Raw genomic sequence first — 14,819 nt, forward strand, 5'->3', positions numbered from 1 at the left:
GAGATCAGTTGCTTTCTTGGATCACGTTGTGTCAACAGAGGGTATTCAGGTGGATCCTAAGAAGATTGAGGCAGTCCAGAACTGGCCTAGACCCACATTAACTATAGAAATCCATAGTTTCCTGGGTTTGGCAGGCTATTACCGTCGATTTGTGGAGGGGTTTTCATCTATAGCAGCCCCATTGACCAGATTGACCTAGAAGGGTGCCCCGTTCAGGTGGTCAGACGAGTGTGAAGTGAGCTTTCAAAAGCTCAAGACAGCTTTGACTACGGCACCAGTATTGGTGTTACCCACAGGTTCAGGATCTTATACAGTATATTATGACGCATCTCGTATTGGTCTGGGTGCGTTATTGATGCAGGGTGGCAAGGTTATTGCATATGCATCACGGCAGCTGAAGGTTCACGAGAAGAATTACCCTGTTCATGATCTAGAGCTGGCAGCCATTGTTCACGCGCTGAAGATTTGGAGGCACTATCTTTACAGCGTGCCATGTGAGGTATTCACTGATCATCGGAGCTTGCAGTATTTGTTCAAGCAGAAGGAACTCAATTTGAGGCAGAGGAGGTGGCTGGAGCTATTGAAAGACTATGATATCACTATATTGTATCATCCCGGGAAGGCCAATGTGGTGGCCGATGCTTTAAGTAGAAAGTCAGTCAGTATGGGTAGCCTAGCATATATTCCAGTTGGTGAGAGACCGCTTGCATTGGATTTTCAGGCCTTGGCCAACCAGTTCGTGAGGTTAGATATTTCTGAGAACAACCGTGTTCTAGCTTGTACAGTTACTCGGTCTTCTTTATTTGAGTGCATCAGAGATCGGCAAGATGACGATCCTCATTTACTTGTCCTTAGAGACACAGTGCGGCACGGTGATACCAAGCAGGTTACTGTTGGAGAGGACGGAGTTTTGAGGATGCAGGGTCATATTTGTGTGCCTAATGTGGATGGACTTAATGAGTTAATCCTTGAGGAGTCCCACAGTTCCCGGTATTCTATTCATCCGGGCGCCGCCAAGATGTATCAAGACTTGAGGCAGCATTATTGGTGGAGGCGAATGAAGAAGGACATAGTTGCCTATGTAGCTCGGTGCCTAAATTGCTAGCAGGTGAAGTGTGAGCATCAGAGACCTGGTGGTTTACTTCATAGGTTAGATATTCCCAAGTGGAAGTGGGAGCGTATCACTATGGACTTTGTTGTTGGACTCCCATGGACTCAGAGAAGGTTCGATACAGTTTGGGTAATTATGGATAGGCTGACTAAGTCAGCTCATTTCATTCCTGTGGCAGTTACCTATTCCTCGGAGCGGTTGGCAGTTATCATTTCTGATCGAGGTACGCAGTTTACCTCGCACTTTTGGAGGGCAGTTCAGTGTGAGTTGGGTACGTGGGTTGATTTGAGCACATCATTTCATCCACAGACAGACGGGCAGTCCGAGCGTACTATTCAGATCTTGGAGGATATGCTCCGCGCTTGTGTTATTGACTTTGGAGATCTTGGGATCAGTTTTTGCCGTTAACGGAGTTTGCCTACAATAACAGCTACCAGTTGAGCATTCAGATGGCTCCCTATGAGGCATTATTTGGTAGACGGTGTAGGTCGCCAGTTGGGTGGTTCGAGCCGGGGGAGGCTCGGTTATTGGGTACAGATTTAGTTCAGGAGGCCTTGGACAAGGTCAAGATAATACAGGATCGACTTCGTACAGCTCAGTCCAGGCAAAAGAGTTAGGCTGACCGTAAAGTTTGTGATATTGCATTCATGGATGGAGAAATAATATTGCTTCGGGTATCGCCCATGAAGGGTGTTATGAGATTTGGGAAGAAGGGCAAGTTGAGCCCTAGGTATATCGGGCCATTTGAGATCCTCGAGAGAGTGGGGAGGTAGCTTATCGACTTGTGTTGCCTCCAGGGTTATCCTCAGTTCATCCGGTATTCCATGTGTCTATGCTCCGGAAATATCATGGTGACCCGTCCCACGTGTTAGATTTTAGCTCTGTCCAGTTGGACAGGGATTTGACTTACGAGGAGGAACCGGTGGCCATTCTAGACCGGCAGGTTTGTTAATTGAGGTCAAAGAGTTACCCTTCAATTCGAGTGCAGTGGAGAGGTCAGCCTATTAAGGCAGCTACTTGGGAGTCCGAGTCCGATATGCGGAGTAGATATCCCCACCTTTTCACCAGCCCAGGTATTTTTCTATGTCCGTTAGAGGACGAACGATAGTTTTAGAGGTGGAGAATGTGATGACCCAAAATGTCATCTTATGTTTTAGAACTCGAATCGGCGCTCTTAATCCTTAAAAATCTCATTTTTACCCTCCTCGATTTGCATGCACAGTTCGGGCAGGTTTCCGAAAAGCTTTTATGTTGAAAACTAATAAAAATAAGAATTTTTGCCTTAAAAGTTAATTTTAGTTGACTTCGGTCAATATTTTTGGTAAACAGGCCCAGATCCATGCTTTGACGGTCCCGGTGGGTCCGTATCGAATTATGGGACCTGGGCGTATGCCCGGAATCAAATTTGGAGGTCCCTAGCTTGAGTTATGAATTTTTGATGAAAATTAAAAGTTTGGAAATAATTTGTTTTTAAGAATTGATTGATATTTGGCATTGTTAGTATCGGGTCTGTATTTTGGTCCCAGAGTCCGGTACAGGTTCATTACAATATTTAAGACATGTCTGTGAAATTTGGTGAGAAACGGTGTTGATTTGACGTGATTCGGACGTCCAGTTGAGAAGTTATGGATTTTAAAGTGTTCTTGAGAATTTCATTTGAATTGGTGCTAAATTTAGAGTTCTAGGTGTTATTTTGGCGATTTGATCACGCGAGCAAATTCGTATGATGTTTTTAGACTTGTGTGCATGTTTGGTTTGGAGCCCCGAGGGCTCGGGTGAGTTTCGGATTGGCCACGGGATGTTTTGGACTTTGGAAATCATGTTTTTCTGCAGAATCTGTGTTCTGGCATGTCCTTCTTCGCGTTCGCGAAGGTACTCTCGTGAACGCGAAGAGTAATACGGTGAGGCTGAGAATCCTTCATCGCGAACGCGAAGGCCTGGTCGCGAACGCGAAGTGATGGGGGATTTACCCTTCGTGAACGCGACCTGCTCATCGCAAACGCGAAGCACTTGGGGACCTGGGGGAGGGTTGGTCGTTCTTTTATCGCGAACGCGAGCAACGTCTCGCGAACGCGAAGGCCAGGGGAGCGTAACCATCGCGAACGCGAACAATGTCTCGCGAACGCGAAGGCTTGGCAGCCAGTACCCTTCGCGAACGCGATAGTGGCCTCGCGAACGCGATGCACACTGTCGCCCAGTGCATAAAATAGAATCAAACACGGGTTTAAGCCATTTCTTCAACATTTTTCAAAGAACCAAACGGGTAGAGGCGATTTTCAAGAGTCATTTTCTTCCCCAAAGTGTTGGTAAGTGATTCTAAACCATTTTCTTTCAATTACCCATTACATTCTTTGAATTATCAACCAAAAATCTAGAGTTTTTATGGTAGAATTAGGGGTTAGGGTAGAAAATAGGAATTTCGGGAATTTGGGGATTTAGACCTCAATTTGAGGTCGGATTCCAAAATTAATTACATATTCGGGCTCGGGGGTGAATGGGTAAAAGGATTTTGGTCCGAACCTTGGGTTTTGACCAAGCGGGCCCGAGGTCGATTTTTCTACTTTTTGGAGGAAAATATGGGAAATTTAATTTATGCAATATAATTGATTCCTTTAGCAATATTTGATATTATTGAATCATTTTTTAATAGATACGAGTGGTTTGGAGGTGAATTCCAAATGAAAGGCTCTGATTGAGGATTAAGTGGCCTTCGGAGCGAGGTAAGTGTTGTGTCTAACCCTGACTTGAGGGAATTAGGAACCTTAGATTAATTGCTAAGTGAAATTCTTGTGAGCGGCGTATATGTGAGGTGACGAGTACCTATGCGCCGCCAATTTACCTGTTTTTTCAAGTTTCTCTGTATTTCTGACATTGTCTCATTCCTATGCCAAATTGCTACGTGTTATACTAGTGTTATCCAAATTATCGTTCTTATTATGTTTACGGATTTTCTGGTGATAATTGAGTTTTTATTTCAAGTTGAGATTGATATTATGGAACCAAATATTGAAGTACGGTTTGTACTTGTTATTCTGTCTCCCTGTTGTTATTTATGCATTGCATTATGGTAAGGGAGAGTGTTAATGCACGAAGGGTGATGCTGTGCCATATTGTGAGTGTTAATGCACGAAGGGTGATGCCGTGCCATATTGTGAGTATTAATGCACGAAGGGTGATGTCGTGCCATATTGTGAGTGTTAATGCACGAAGGGTGATGCCGTGCCATATTGTGAGTGTTAATGCACTAAGGGTGATGTCGTGCCATGATATGAGAGTAAAAGCACGAAGGGTGATGCCGTGCCGTTTCTATTAATTTTATGGTGAGATTGAGAGTAAAAGCACGAAGGGTGATGCCGTGCATTTTTCCTTACTGTATTCACTATTCCTGTTGATTCATGGTATATTGATTGCTCCGTTGATCATTCTGTTGTAGTTCTTTATCTGGTATTCCCCTCAGTATGTTTTCCCCTCCCGACATTTCCTGTTTAGTTCTTCATTCCTATTATTTGCGTATACACTGTTAAATTGTACAGGTTGATTATAGGTGCCTTGCCTTAGCCTCGTCACTACTTCGTCGAGGTTAGGCTCGACACTTACCAGTACATGGGGTCAGTTGTACTGATGCTGCACTCTGCACTTTCTGTGCATATTTTGACACCGGCTTAGGTTGATCGAGATTTTGCTATTGGTCCGCTGTCCGGAGACTCAAGGTAGATCTGTCGGCGTCCACAGACCTTGAAGTCCCCGTCTATCATTTCTGTTCTACTGTTTCTTTTATTCAGATAGTTGTATTTCTTTCAGACTATTACTTGTAGTAAATTCTAGAATGCTTGTGAATTGTGACTCCAGATTCGGGTGGTAGTAATTAATACAGTTTTTATGATATTCTGCACTTATTATATTTCATTTTAGTTAATTATTGTTACCTAATGAATGAAAATAAGGAATTAGTTTAATGATTCTCTAACGTTGGCTTGCCTGGCAAGTGAAATGTTAGGTGCCATCACGGTCCCGTCGGTGGGAAATTTTGGGTCGTGACAATTCTAGTGGGATTTCTTTCACGGCATTCCATCTTAGAGGAGCGGCCTACCAGTGGGGGGAGTATACGAGTTGGATAGTCCGCTTGAGGCAGCTTCACTCACTTAGACTCAGTTTTCAGATATGTTCTTGAAGGAATATGTTCCTTAGAGCCTTAGAGATGCATGGCGCGCAGAGTTTGCGCAGTTGCGCCAGGGTTCTATGACCCTGTCAGAATATGCGGTATGATTCAGTGATTTGGCTAGGCATGCACCAGCCTTGGTTGCTACTATTCGAGAGCGCGTTCGTCGATTTATTGAGGGGCTCCACCCAAGTATCAGATTTAGTATGGCCCGAGAGCTGGATATGGACATCGCATACCAGCAGGTAGTGTCAATTGCTAGGAGATTGAAGGGTACGCAGATCCGGGAGAGAGAGGAGAGGAAAGCTAAGAGACCTCGAGATTCTGGCATGAATATGGGTGTTCATATTTTGTAACTTTCGTCGGATTCTGAGACGTGGGCCCCATGAACGATTTTTTAGCTAATTTTCTCGGAATTTTATGGAAAATTAGTATTTTTCTTATGGAATTAATTTCAATAAATTTTACTAACTGAATCAAATTATGACTAGATTCGAAGCGTTTGGAGGCCAATTCACGAGGAAAAGACATTGCAGAATAAAGAATTTTACGGTTTGAGATAAGTAACAGTTTAAAATCTGGTCCTAAGGGTATGAAACCCCAGATTTTTGTATCATGTGATTATTTTGGAGGTAACGCACATGCTAGGTGACGGGCGTGTAGGCATGCACCGAGGGGATTGTGACTTGGTCCGTCCCATGAAACTGTAAAGTTGAATAACTTATTGTTAACTATATGCTCTCTATGTATTGAAGAAATTTGACTGTAAATCATGTTAGAAATCATGCTTAAGCTATGTGATAGTATTGTTGGGACCCGCAGAGGTCGCGTACTTGTTGAATTATTTGCTAATTGTTGTGTTGTACTCAGTCATGATTTTACTTGCGTATCATACCTCAGTCTTTCTTGATTTTGTTGATACACTATGTTATCTTTGTTTGGGCTGATCTTTATAATTTCCGAGAGCCGAGATACTAGGGAGGTTGAGGACTAAAAAAGGTTGAGGGCCTATCGGTGATGTAAGGATACTATGGCACGTGAGTTGTCCGTGCAGAAAATTATAGCACGTGAATTGTCCATGTAGCACGTGTGTTGTCCGTGCGGATTATAGCGCTTGGGCAGTAGGAGCCCCTCCGGAGTCTGTTCACCCCCAGTGAGCACGGGTTCCCATTGAGTGTGAGTACTGAGGGCTGGGAGCCCAGTGAGTGATTGTAGTCCTGAGAGGCTGTACTTGCTTTCCATTTGTTGTTGCACTTAGTTTCTATCTGTCATTGTTGTGAAATTTTCTGAAAGATTTTATAACCAGAATACATGAACTTGAACTGTATAGAATTGATTTGACTTAAACTTATGAAATTGAAAGCATGTCTACTCTCTGTTGGAATTACTGAAAATGAACTATAACTGTGTAGCTCGTCTCTATCTTCAGTTCTTATTTTTTATTGTCACTTGCTGAGCTGGTTGTACTCATATTATACCCTGCACTTCGTGTGCAGATCCAGGTGTTCCCAGACATAGCGGGTGTTGATCCTTTCGCGCAGTTGATTTTCCAGAGATTCCGAGGTAGGTGTCGTGTTTCACAGACCTTGTCTCTCATTCCCTATCTCCTTGTTTATTGTATTTGGTCTCAAACTATTATAGACCGTATTTTCCAGACTTGTGATCATATTAGATGCTCATGTACTCAGTGACACCAGGTTTTGGGAGTATTTATATTTGTACTTGTGAGATTTCTTCCGTTGAATTTAATCATTCTCTTTTCAAATTTAAAAGAATACATGGTTTATTGAGATTGTCGACTTGCCTAGTATTGAGATAGACGCCATCACGACGAGTGGGATTTTGGATCGTGACAAGTTGGTATCAGAGCCTAGGTTACATAGGTCTCACGGGTCATGAGCAGGTTTCATAGAGCCTTGCGGATCGATACGGAGACGTCTGTACTTATCTTCGAGAGGCGGCAGAACCCTTAGAAAAACTTCACTTTCTTGTATTCTGTCGTGTGAATTTGTTGATTCCGGAAACTAAATTTCTGTTATTCTATTCTCTCACAGGTGGTGAGAACACGCACTACTGAATCGGATGGTCAGCCACCAGTGCCACCAGTTAGGACTGCGAGAGGCCGGGGTCGTGGTATAGGTCGGGGATAAGGTAGAGTTCGAGGTGTAGCTTGTACCACAGTTAGACCAGCACCTGTAGTACCACCAGTTGCTCCAGCTCAGGAGCAGGTTTCGAATATAGCTGAGCCGACAGGACCAGCTGAGGCACCAGCTGTGCCTATTGAGATTCCAGGCCTTCAGGAGACTTTGGCCCAGATATTGACAGTTTGCACTAGTCTTGCTCGGGTGGTTTCGGCTCAGGCCGCACCTACCACTTCTCAGGTCAGGGGAGGTACTCATACCCCTGTTGCCCGTACTCCAGACCATGTAGTACAGGGACTTCATATACCGGGGCACTACCAGCCCAGCCGGTTGCAGCTGCTCAGGCCTCGGTAGTTCCTGTTATGGCAGCTAATGATCAGAGGAGACTTGAGAGATTTGAGAGGCTTCGACCTCCACCATTCAGCAGTGCTGAGTCAGAGGATGCTCAGGGTTTTCTGGATAAATGTCAACGGATCCTTCGGACAGCGGGTATTCTCGAGACCAGTGGGGTCTCATTCACTACTTTTTAGTTTTCTGGGGCTGCCTTCAGATGGTGGGAGGCTTACAAGAGATGTAGGTCAGTCGGTGCAGCACCCCTTACCTGGCAGCAGTTCTCTGGTCTATTCCTAGAGAAGTTCGTGCCTCAGTCCCGCAGAGAGGAGTTGCGCAGGTAGCTTGAGCAGCTTACGTCGGGGTGATATATCCGTGACGCAGTATGATATGAGATTTTCAGAGTTGACCCGTCATGCTATCTAGTTGATTCCCACAGACAGATAAAAGATTAGAAGGTTCATAGATGGCCTCACTTTTCAGCTGCGATTACTCATTACTAGAGAGAGAGTGTCTGGTGCTACTTTCGATGAGGTTATCGACATTGCTCGTCAGATTGAGATAGTTCGCAGCCAGGAGCGGGTTTATAGGGAGGCTAAGAGGCCTCGTGGTTCAGGTGATTTCAGAGGTGTTCCTTCAGTATGTCAGTTTTACCGCAGTAGGGGTCGTTCTTATAGACACGCTCAGACGGGTTGTCCAGCTCATCGTAGTGCATCAGCTAGCCACAGTTCTTACAGTGCTCACTCAGGCCAGTCTTCATTCAGTGCACTACCAGCGTAGAGTTCACATCATGCCTCATCCGCTCAGGCTTCTATAGGTAATTCCTTGGGTTATCAGGAGCAGCAGTTCCGTCAGAGGAAGGGTTGTTTCGAGTGCGGAGAATTGGGTCATTTAAAGAGAGATTATCCTAGGCTGTTGAGTAGGGCTCTACAGCAGAGTTCTCGACCAACGGCACCAGCACCAGTAGTTACACTACCCGCCCAGCCAACTCGGGGTGGGGGTCAGGCAGCTAGGGGTAGCCCAAGAGGGGGAGGCCGATCAGGTGCCGGTTAGGCCCGATTCTATCCTTTTCCTGCTAGGCCAGATGTTGTTGCTTTAGATGCAGTGATCACGGGTATTGATTCAGTGTGCCACAGGGAGGCTTCTATATTATTTGACCCTGGTTCCACTTATTCATATGTATCATCGTATTTTGCTCATTATCTGGATATGCCCTGTGAGTCCTTAGTTTCACCTATTTGTGTATCTACATTGATGGGCGATATTATTACTGTGGACCATGTGTATCAGTCGTGTGCGGTAACTATTGGGAAACTGGAGACTAGGATTGATCTCTTATTACTCAGTATGGTTGATTTCGATGTAATCCTGGGTATGGACTAGTTGTCTCCATGTCATGCTATTCTGGACTGTCATGCAAAAATCGTGACGTTGACGATGCCGGGGTTGCCAAAGGTTGAATGGAGAGGTTCTCTAGATTTTGTTCCTAGTAGGGTAATTTCTTATTTGAAGGCCCAATGTATGGTTGGAAAGGGATGTTTGTCATATTTGACCTTTGTAAGAGATGTTGATGCAGATACTCCTATTATTGATTCAGTACCAGTCGTGCGAGACTTTCCGAATGTATTTCCTGCAGACCTTCGGGGCATGACACCCGATAGGGATATGGATTTAGGTATTGACTTAGTGCAGGGCACTCGGCCCATTTCTATTCCTCCGTATCGTATGGCACTAGTTGAGTTAAAAGAATTAAAAGAGCAAGTTCAGAAACTCCTTGAAAAGGGGTTTATTAGGCCTAGTGTGTCGCTTTGGGGTGTACCGGTTCTGTTTGTGAAAATGAAAGATAGTACTATGCGGATGTGCATCGATTATAGGTAGTTGAACAAAGTTACAATCAAGAATAATTATCCCTTAACGCGTATTGATGACTTATTTGACCAACTTCAAGGGGCGAGGGTGTTCTCCAAAATTGATTTGAGATCTGGGTATCACCAATTGAAAATTCGGGATTCGGATATACTAAAGACGGCATTTAGAACTTGTTATGGCCACTATGAATTTCTTGTGATGTCTTTTGGGCTAACCAATGCCCCAGCAGCATTTATGCATTTGATGAATAGTGTATTCCAGCCATATCTTGATTTATTTGTCGTAGTGTTTATTGATGATATCCTGGTGTACTCACGTAGCCAGGAGAAGCATGCACAACACTTAGGTATTGTATTACATAGGTTGAGAGAGGAGAGACTTTATGCCAAATTCTCTAAGTGTGAGTTCTGGCTTAATTCGGTGGCATTATTGGGGCATATAGTGTCCAATGAAGGAATTAAAGTGGATCCGAAGAAAATAGAGGCAGTTCAGAGTTGGCCCATGCCATCTTCAGTTACTGAGATTCGGAGTTTTCTTGGCCTGGCCGGTTATTATCGTCGCTTCGTGGAGGGTTTCTCGTCTATTGCATCGCCTATGACTAAATAGACCCAGAAAGGTGCTCCGTTCATGTGGTCGGATGAATGTGAAGAGAGCTTTCAAAAGCTCAAGACAGCTTTGACTGCAGCTCCAGTATTGGTGTTGCCTACAGGTTCAGAGTCTTATACTGTATATTGTGACGCGTCGCGTATTGGTCTCGGCACAGTGCTGATGCAAGACGGTTGGGTGATTGCCTATGTGTCCAGACAGTTAAAGGTACATGAGAAGAATTATCCAGTCCACGATCTTGAGTTAGCAGCTATTATTCATGCCTTGAAAATTTGGCGGCATTACTTGTACAGTGTCCAGTGTGAGGTATATACCGATCATCGTAGTCTACAACATTTGTTTAAACAGAAAGATCTTAATTTGCGGCAGCGAAGGTGGTTGGAGTTGCTTAAGGATTATGACATTACCATTCTCTATCATCTCGGAAAGGCCAATGTGGTGGCCGATGCCTTGAGTCGTAAGGCGGAGAGTTTGGGCAGCTTAGCATACTAACCGGTAGCAGAGAGGCCTTTAGCTTTAGATGTTCACGCCTTGGCCAACCAGTTTGTTAGATTGGATGTTTCCGAGACGAATCGAGTTTTGGCTTGTGTGGTTTCTCAGTCTTCTTTATTTGATCACATCAGAGAGCGCCAATATGATGATCCCCATCTGCTCATCCTTAAGGACACGGTTCAGTATGGTGATGCCAATGATGTCACTATTGGGGATGACGATGTATTACAGATGCAGGAAATGCTATGTATGCCTAATGTAGATGGTTTGCGTGAGCTGATTCTCCAAGAAGCTCACAGTTCACGGTACTCTATTCATCCAAGTGCCGCGAAGATGTATCAAGATTTGAGGCAATACTATTGATGGAGGCGAATGAAGAAAGATATAGTTGGATTTGTATCTCAGTGTTTAAATTGTCAACAGGTAAAGTATGAGCATTAGAGACCGGGCGGATTGCGTAAGAAACTTGAAATTACGGAGTGGAAGTGGGCTCGTATTACCATGGACTTCGTAGTTGGGCTCCCACAGACTTTGAGAAAGTTTGATGTTGTTTGGGTGATAGTAGATCGGTTGACCAAATCTGCGCATTTTATCCCAGTTGGTACTAATTATTCTTCGGAGCGGTTGGCTGGGATTTATATTCGCGAGATTGTTCGCCTACATGGTGTGCCAGTGTCCATTATTTCAGATAGTGGTACGCAGTTTACATCACAGTTTTGGAGGGCAGTGCAGCGAGAATTGGGCATACAGGTTCAGTTGAGTACAACATTTCACCCTCAGACGGACGGACAGTCCGAGCGCACTATTCAGATATTGGAAGATATGCTACGCATTTGTGTTATAGATTTTTGAGGCTCTTGGGATCCGTTTCTGCCACTCACGGAGTTTGCTTACAATAACAGCTACCAGACGAGTATTCAGATGGCTCCGTATGAGGCTTTGTATGGGAGACGGTGTCGGTCTCCGATGGGTTGGTTTGAGCCGGGTGAGACTAGATTGTTGGGTACTTACTTGGTTCATGATGCTTTGGAGAAGGTCAAAGTGATTCAGGAACGGCTTCGCACGACGCAGTCTAGACAAAAGAGTTATGCCGACAGGAAGGTTCGTGATGTTGTTTACATAGCTGGGGAGAAGGTTCTACTAAAGATTTCACCCATGAAGGGTGTGTTGATGTTTGGGAAGAAGGGCAAGTTGAGCCCTCGGGATATTGGGCCTTTTGAGATACTTAAGAAGATTGGAGAAGTGGCATATGAACTTGCTTTGCTACCTAGTCTATCAGGTGTTTATCCAGTGTTCCATGTATCCATGCTCCGAAAGTATGTAGGGGATCCTTCTCATATTCTGGATTTCAGTACAGTGCAGCTGGACGGTAATTTGACTTATGATGTGGAGCCGGTGTCTATTTTAGACCGGCAGGTTCGAAAGCTAAGGTTAATGAACATAGCATCAGTGAAGGTACAATGGAGAGTCCAGCCAGTCGGAGAAGCTACTTGGGAGATGAAGCAGGAGATGCGGAGCAAATATCCACACCTATTTGAGACTCCATGTATGATTCAAAACCCGTTCGAGGACGAACGTTTGTTTAAGAGGGGTAAAATGTAACGACCCGGCCGGTTGTTTTGAGTATTATAACCCCATTTTCCCACTTACTTCTCAATGTATGCTTTACAGTTGTTTTATGACTTACCAGATTAGTTGGTTTGGGTCCGGAAGGAATTCAGAGTGAAACGAGACACTTAGTCTTATAATTAAAAATTTAAGTTAGAAAAGTTGATCGGAAATGGACTTATGTGTACAAGACCTTGTATTTGAATTTTGATAATTCTGATAGCTCCGTATGGTAATTTTGGACTTAGAAGAGTGTCCAGAAAATTATTTGGAGGTCCGTAGTGGAATTAGGCTTAAAATGGCAAAAATCGAATTTTTGGAAAGTTTGACCGGGGGATTGACTTTTTGATATCGGGGTCGAAATTTGATTCTGAAAATTTTGATTGGTCTGTTATGTCATTTATGGCTTGTGTGCAAAATTTGAGGTCAATCAGACGTGATTTGATAGGTTTCGGCGTCTTTTGTAGAAATTGAAAATTTCAAAGTTCATTAGGATTGAATTGGGGTATGATTCGTGGTTTTAGCATTGTTTGAGGTGATTTGAGGGTTCGATTAAGTTCGTATGATGTTTTGGGACTTGATGGTATGTTCGGTTGAGGTTCCGGGGGGCTCAGGTGAGTTTCTGATGGTTAACGGATAAAAAATTTGGACTTGAACAGTTGCTGGAATTTTTTGATATCAGAATGTGTTTTCCTTCTATGCGATCGCGTGAATGTGTCTGCGATCGCGTAGGCTTAGTTGGACAGTGGAGATTTTTGCTCTATGCAATCGCGTGGGAAAATCCGCGATCGCGTAGGGTTAATTGGGGGCTGTTGAGTTTTGTTCTACGCGATTGCGTGAAGAGGGATGCGATCGCGTAGCTCTGGGATTTTGTGACTCACGAACGCATGAAGAGGGTTGCGATCGCGTAGAGCTGGAATCTTGTGCTTCGTGATCGCGTGGATGAGTACGCGATCACGTAGGTCTGTGAGGTTGTGCATCGCGATCACGTGGAAGAGTTCGCGATCACGTAGAGTTAATTTAGGCAGTGAAAAAATTGTGCTTCGCGATCGCGTATGAATGTTCACGATCGCGCAGAGCAAATGTCTAGGCAGAGAGTTTAAGTTCTGAAAATGGGACTTCATCCCATTTTTCATTTTTGATGGATTGGAACTCGGGAAGAGGCGATTTTTGGGAGATTTCAGAGGAAACAACGGGGTAAGTGTTCTTAACTCAATATTGGTTAAATAACCCGAATCCATGATTGTTTTTAACATTTAATTGGTGAATTAAGTTGGAAAATTGTGAAAACCCTCTTAGTTTAATTTGGAGATTTGAGGGTCGAGTTGATGTCGGATTTGAGTAAAATTTATATGGTTGGACTCGTGGTTGAATGGGCGTTCATATTTTATAACTTTCGTCGGATTCCGAGATGTGGGCGCCACGAGCAATTTTTGAGCTAATTTTTAGAATTTTATGGAAAATTAATATTTTCTTATGGAATTAATTCCAATAAATTTTGTTGACTGAATCATATTATTTGTGGCTAGATTCGAGGCGTTTGGAGGCCAATTCACGAGGAAAAGACATTGCAGAATAAAGAATTTCACTTTTTGAGATAAGTAACAGTTTTAAATCTGGTCCTGAGGGTATGAAACCTCGGATTTTTGTATCATGTGATTATTTTGGAGGTGACGCACATGCTAGTTGACGGGCGTGTGGGTGTGCACCGAGGGGATTGTGACTTGGTCTGTCCCATGAAACTTTAAAGTTGAATAACTTATTGTTAGCAATATGCTCTCTATGTATTGAAGAAATTTGACTGTAAATCATGTTAGAAATCATGCTTAAGCTATGTGATAGTACTGTTGGGACCCGCAGAGGTTGCGTACTTGTTGAATTATTTGCTAATTGTTGTGTTATACTCAGTCATGATTTTACTTGCGTATCATACCTCAGTCTTTCTTGATTTTGGTGATATACTATGTTATCTTTGTTTGGGCTGATTTTTGTGATTTCCGAGAGCCAAGAGACTGGGGAGGTTGAGGACTGAGAAAGGTCGAGGGCCTGTCGATGAGGTAAGGATACTATGGCACATGAGTTGTCTGTGCAGGATATTATAGCACGTGAGTTGTCCGTGCAGCACATGAGTTGTCCGTGCGGATTATAGCGCTTGGGCTGTAGGAACCCCTCCGGAGTTTGTAACTCCCAGTGAGTGCGGGTACCCATTGAGTGTGAGTGCTAAGGGATGGGAGCCCAGTGAGTGATTGTTGTCCTGAGAGGTTGTACTTGCTTTCCATTTGTTGTTGCACTTAGTTGCTATCTGTCATTGTTGTGAAATTTTCTGAAAGATTTTATAACCGGAATACATGAACTTGAACTGTATAGAATTGATTTGACTTAAACTTATGAAATTGAAAGCATGTCTACTCTCTGCTGGAATTACTGAAAATGAACTATAACTGTGTAGCTCGTCTCTATCTTCAGTTCCTTATTTATTATTGTTACTTGTTGAGTTGGTTGT

The sequence above is a fragment of the Nicotiana tabacum genome, chromosome 15 (genome assembly GCF_000715075.1).
Source record: "Nicotiana tabacum cultivar K326 chromosome 15, ASM71507v2, whole genome shotgun sequence".
Classification (NCBI taxonomy): Eukaryota; Viridiplantae; Streptophyta; class Magnoliopsida; order Solanales; family Solanaceae; genus Nicotiana; species Nicotiana tabacum.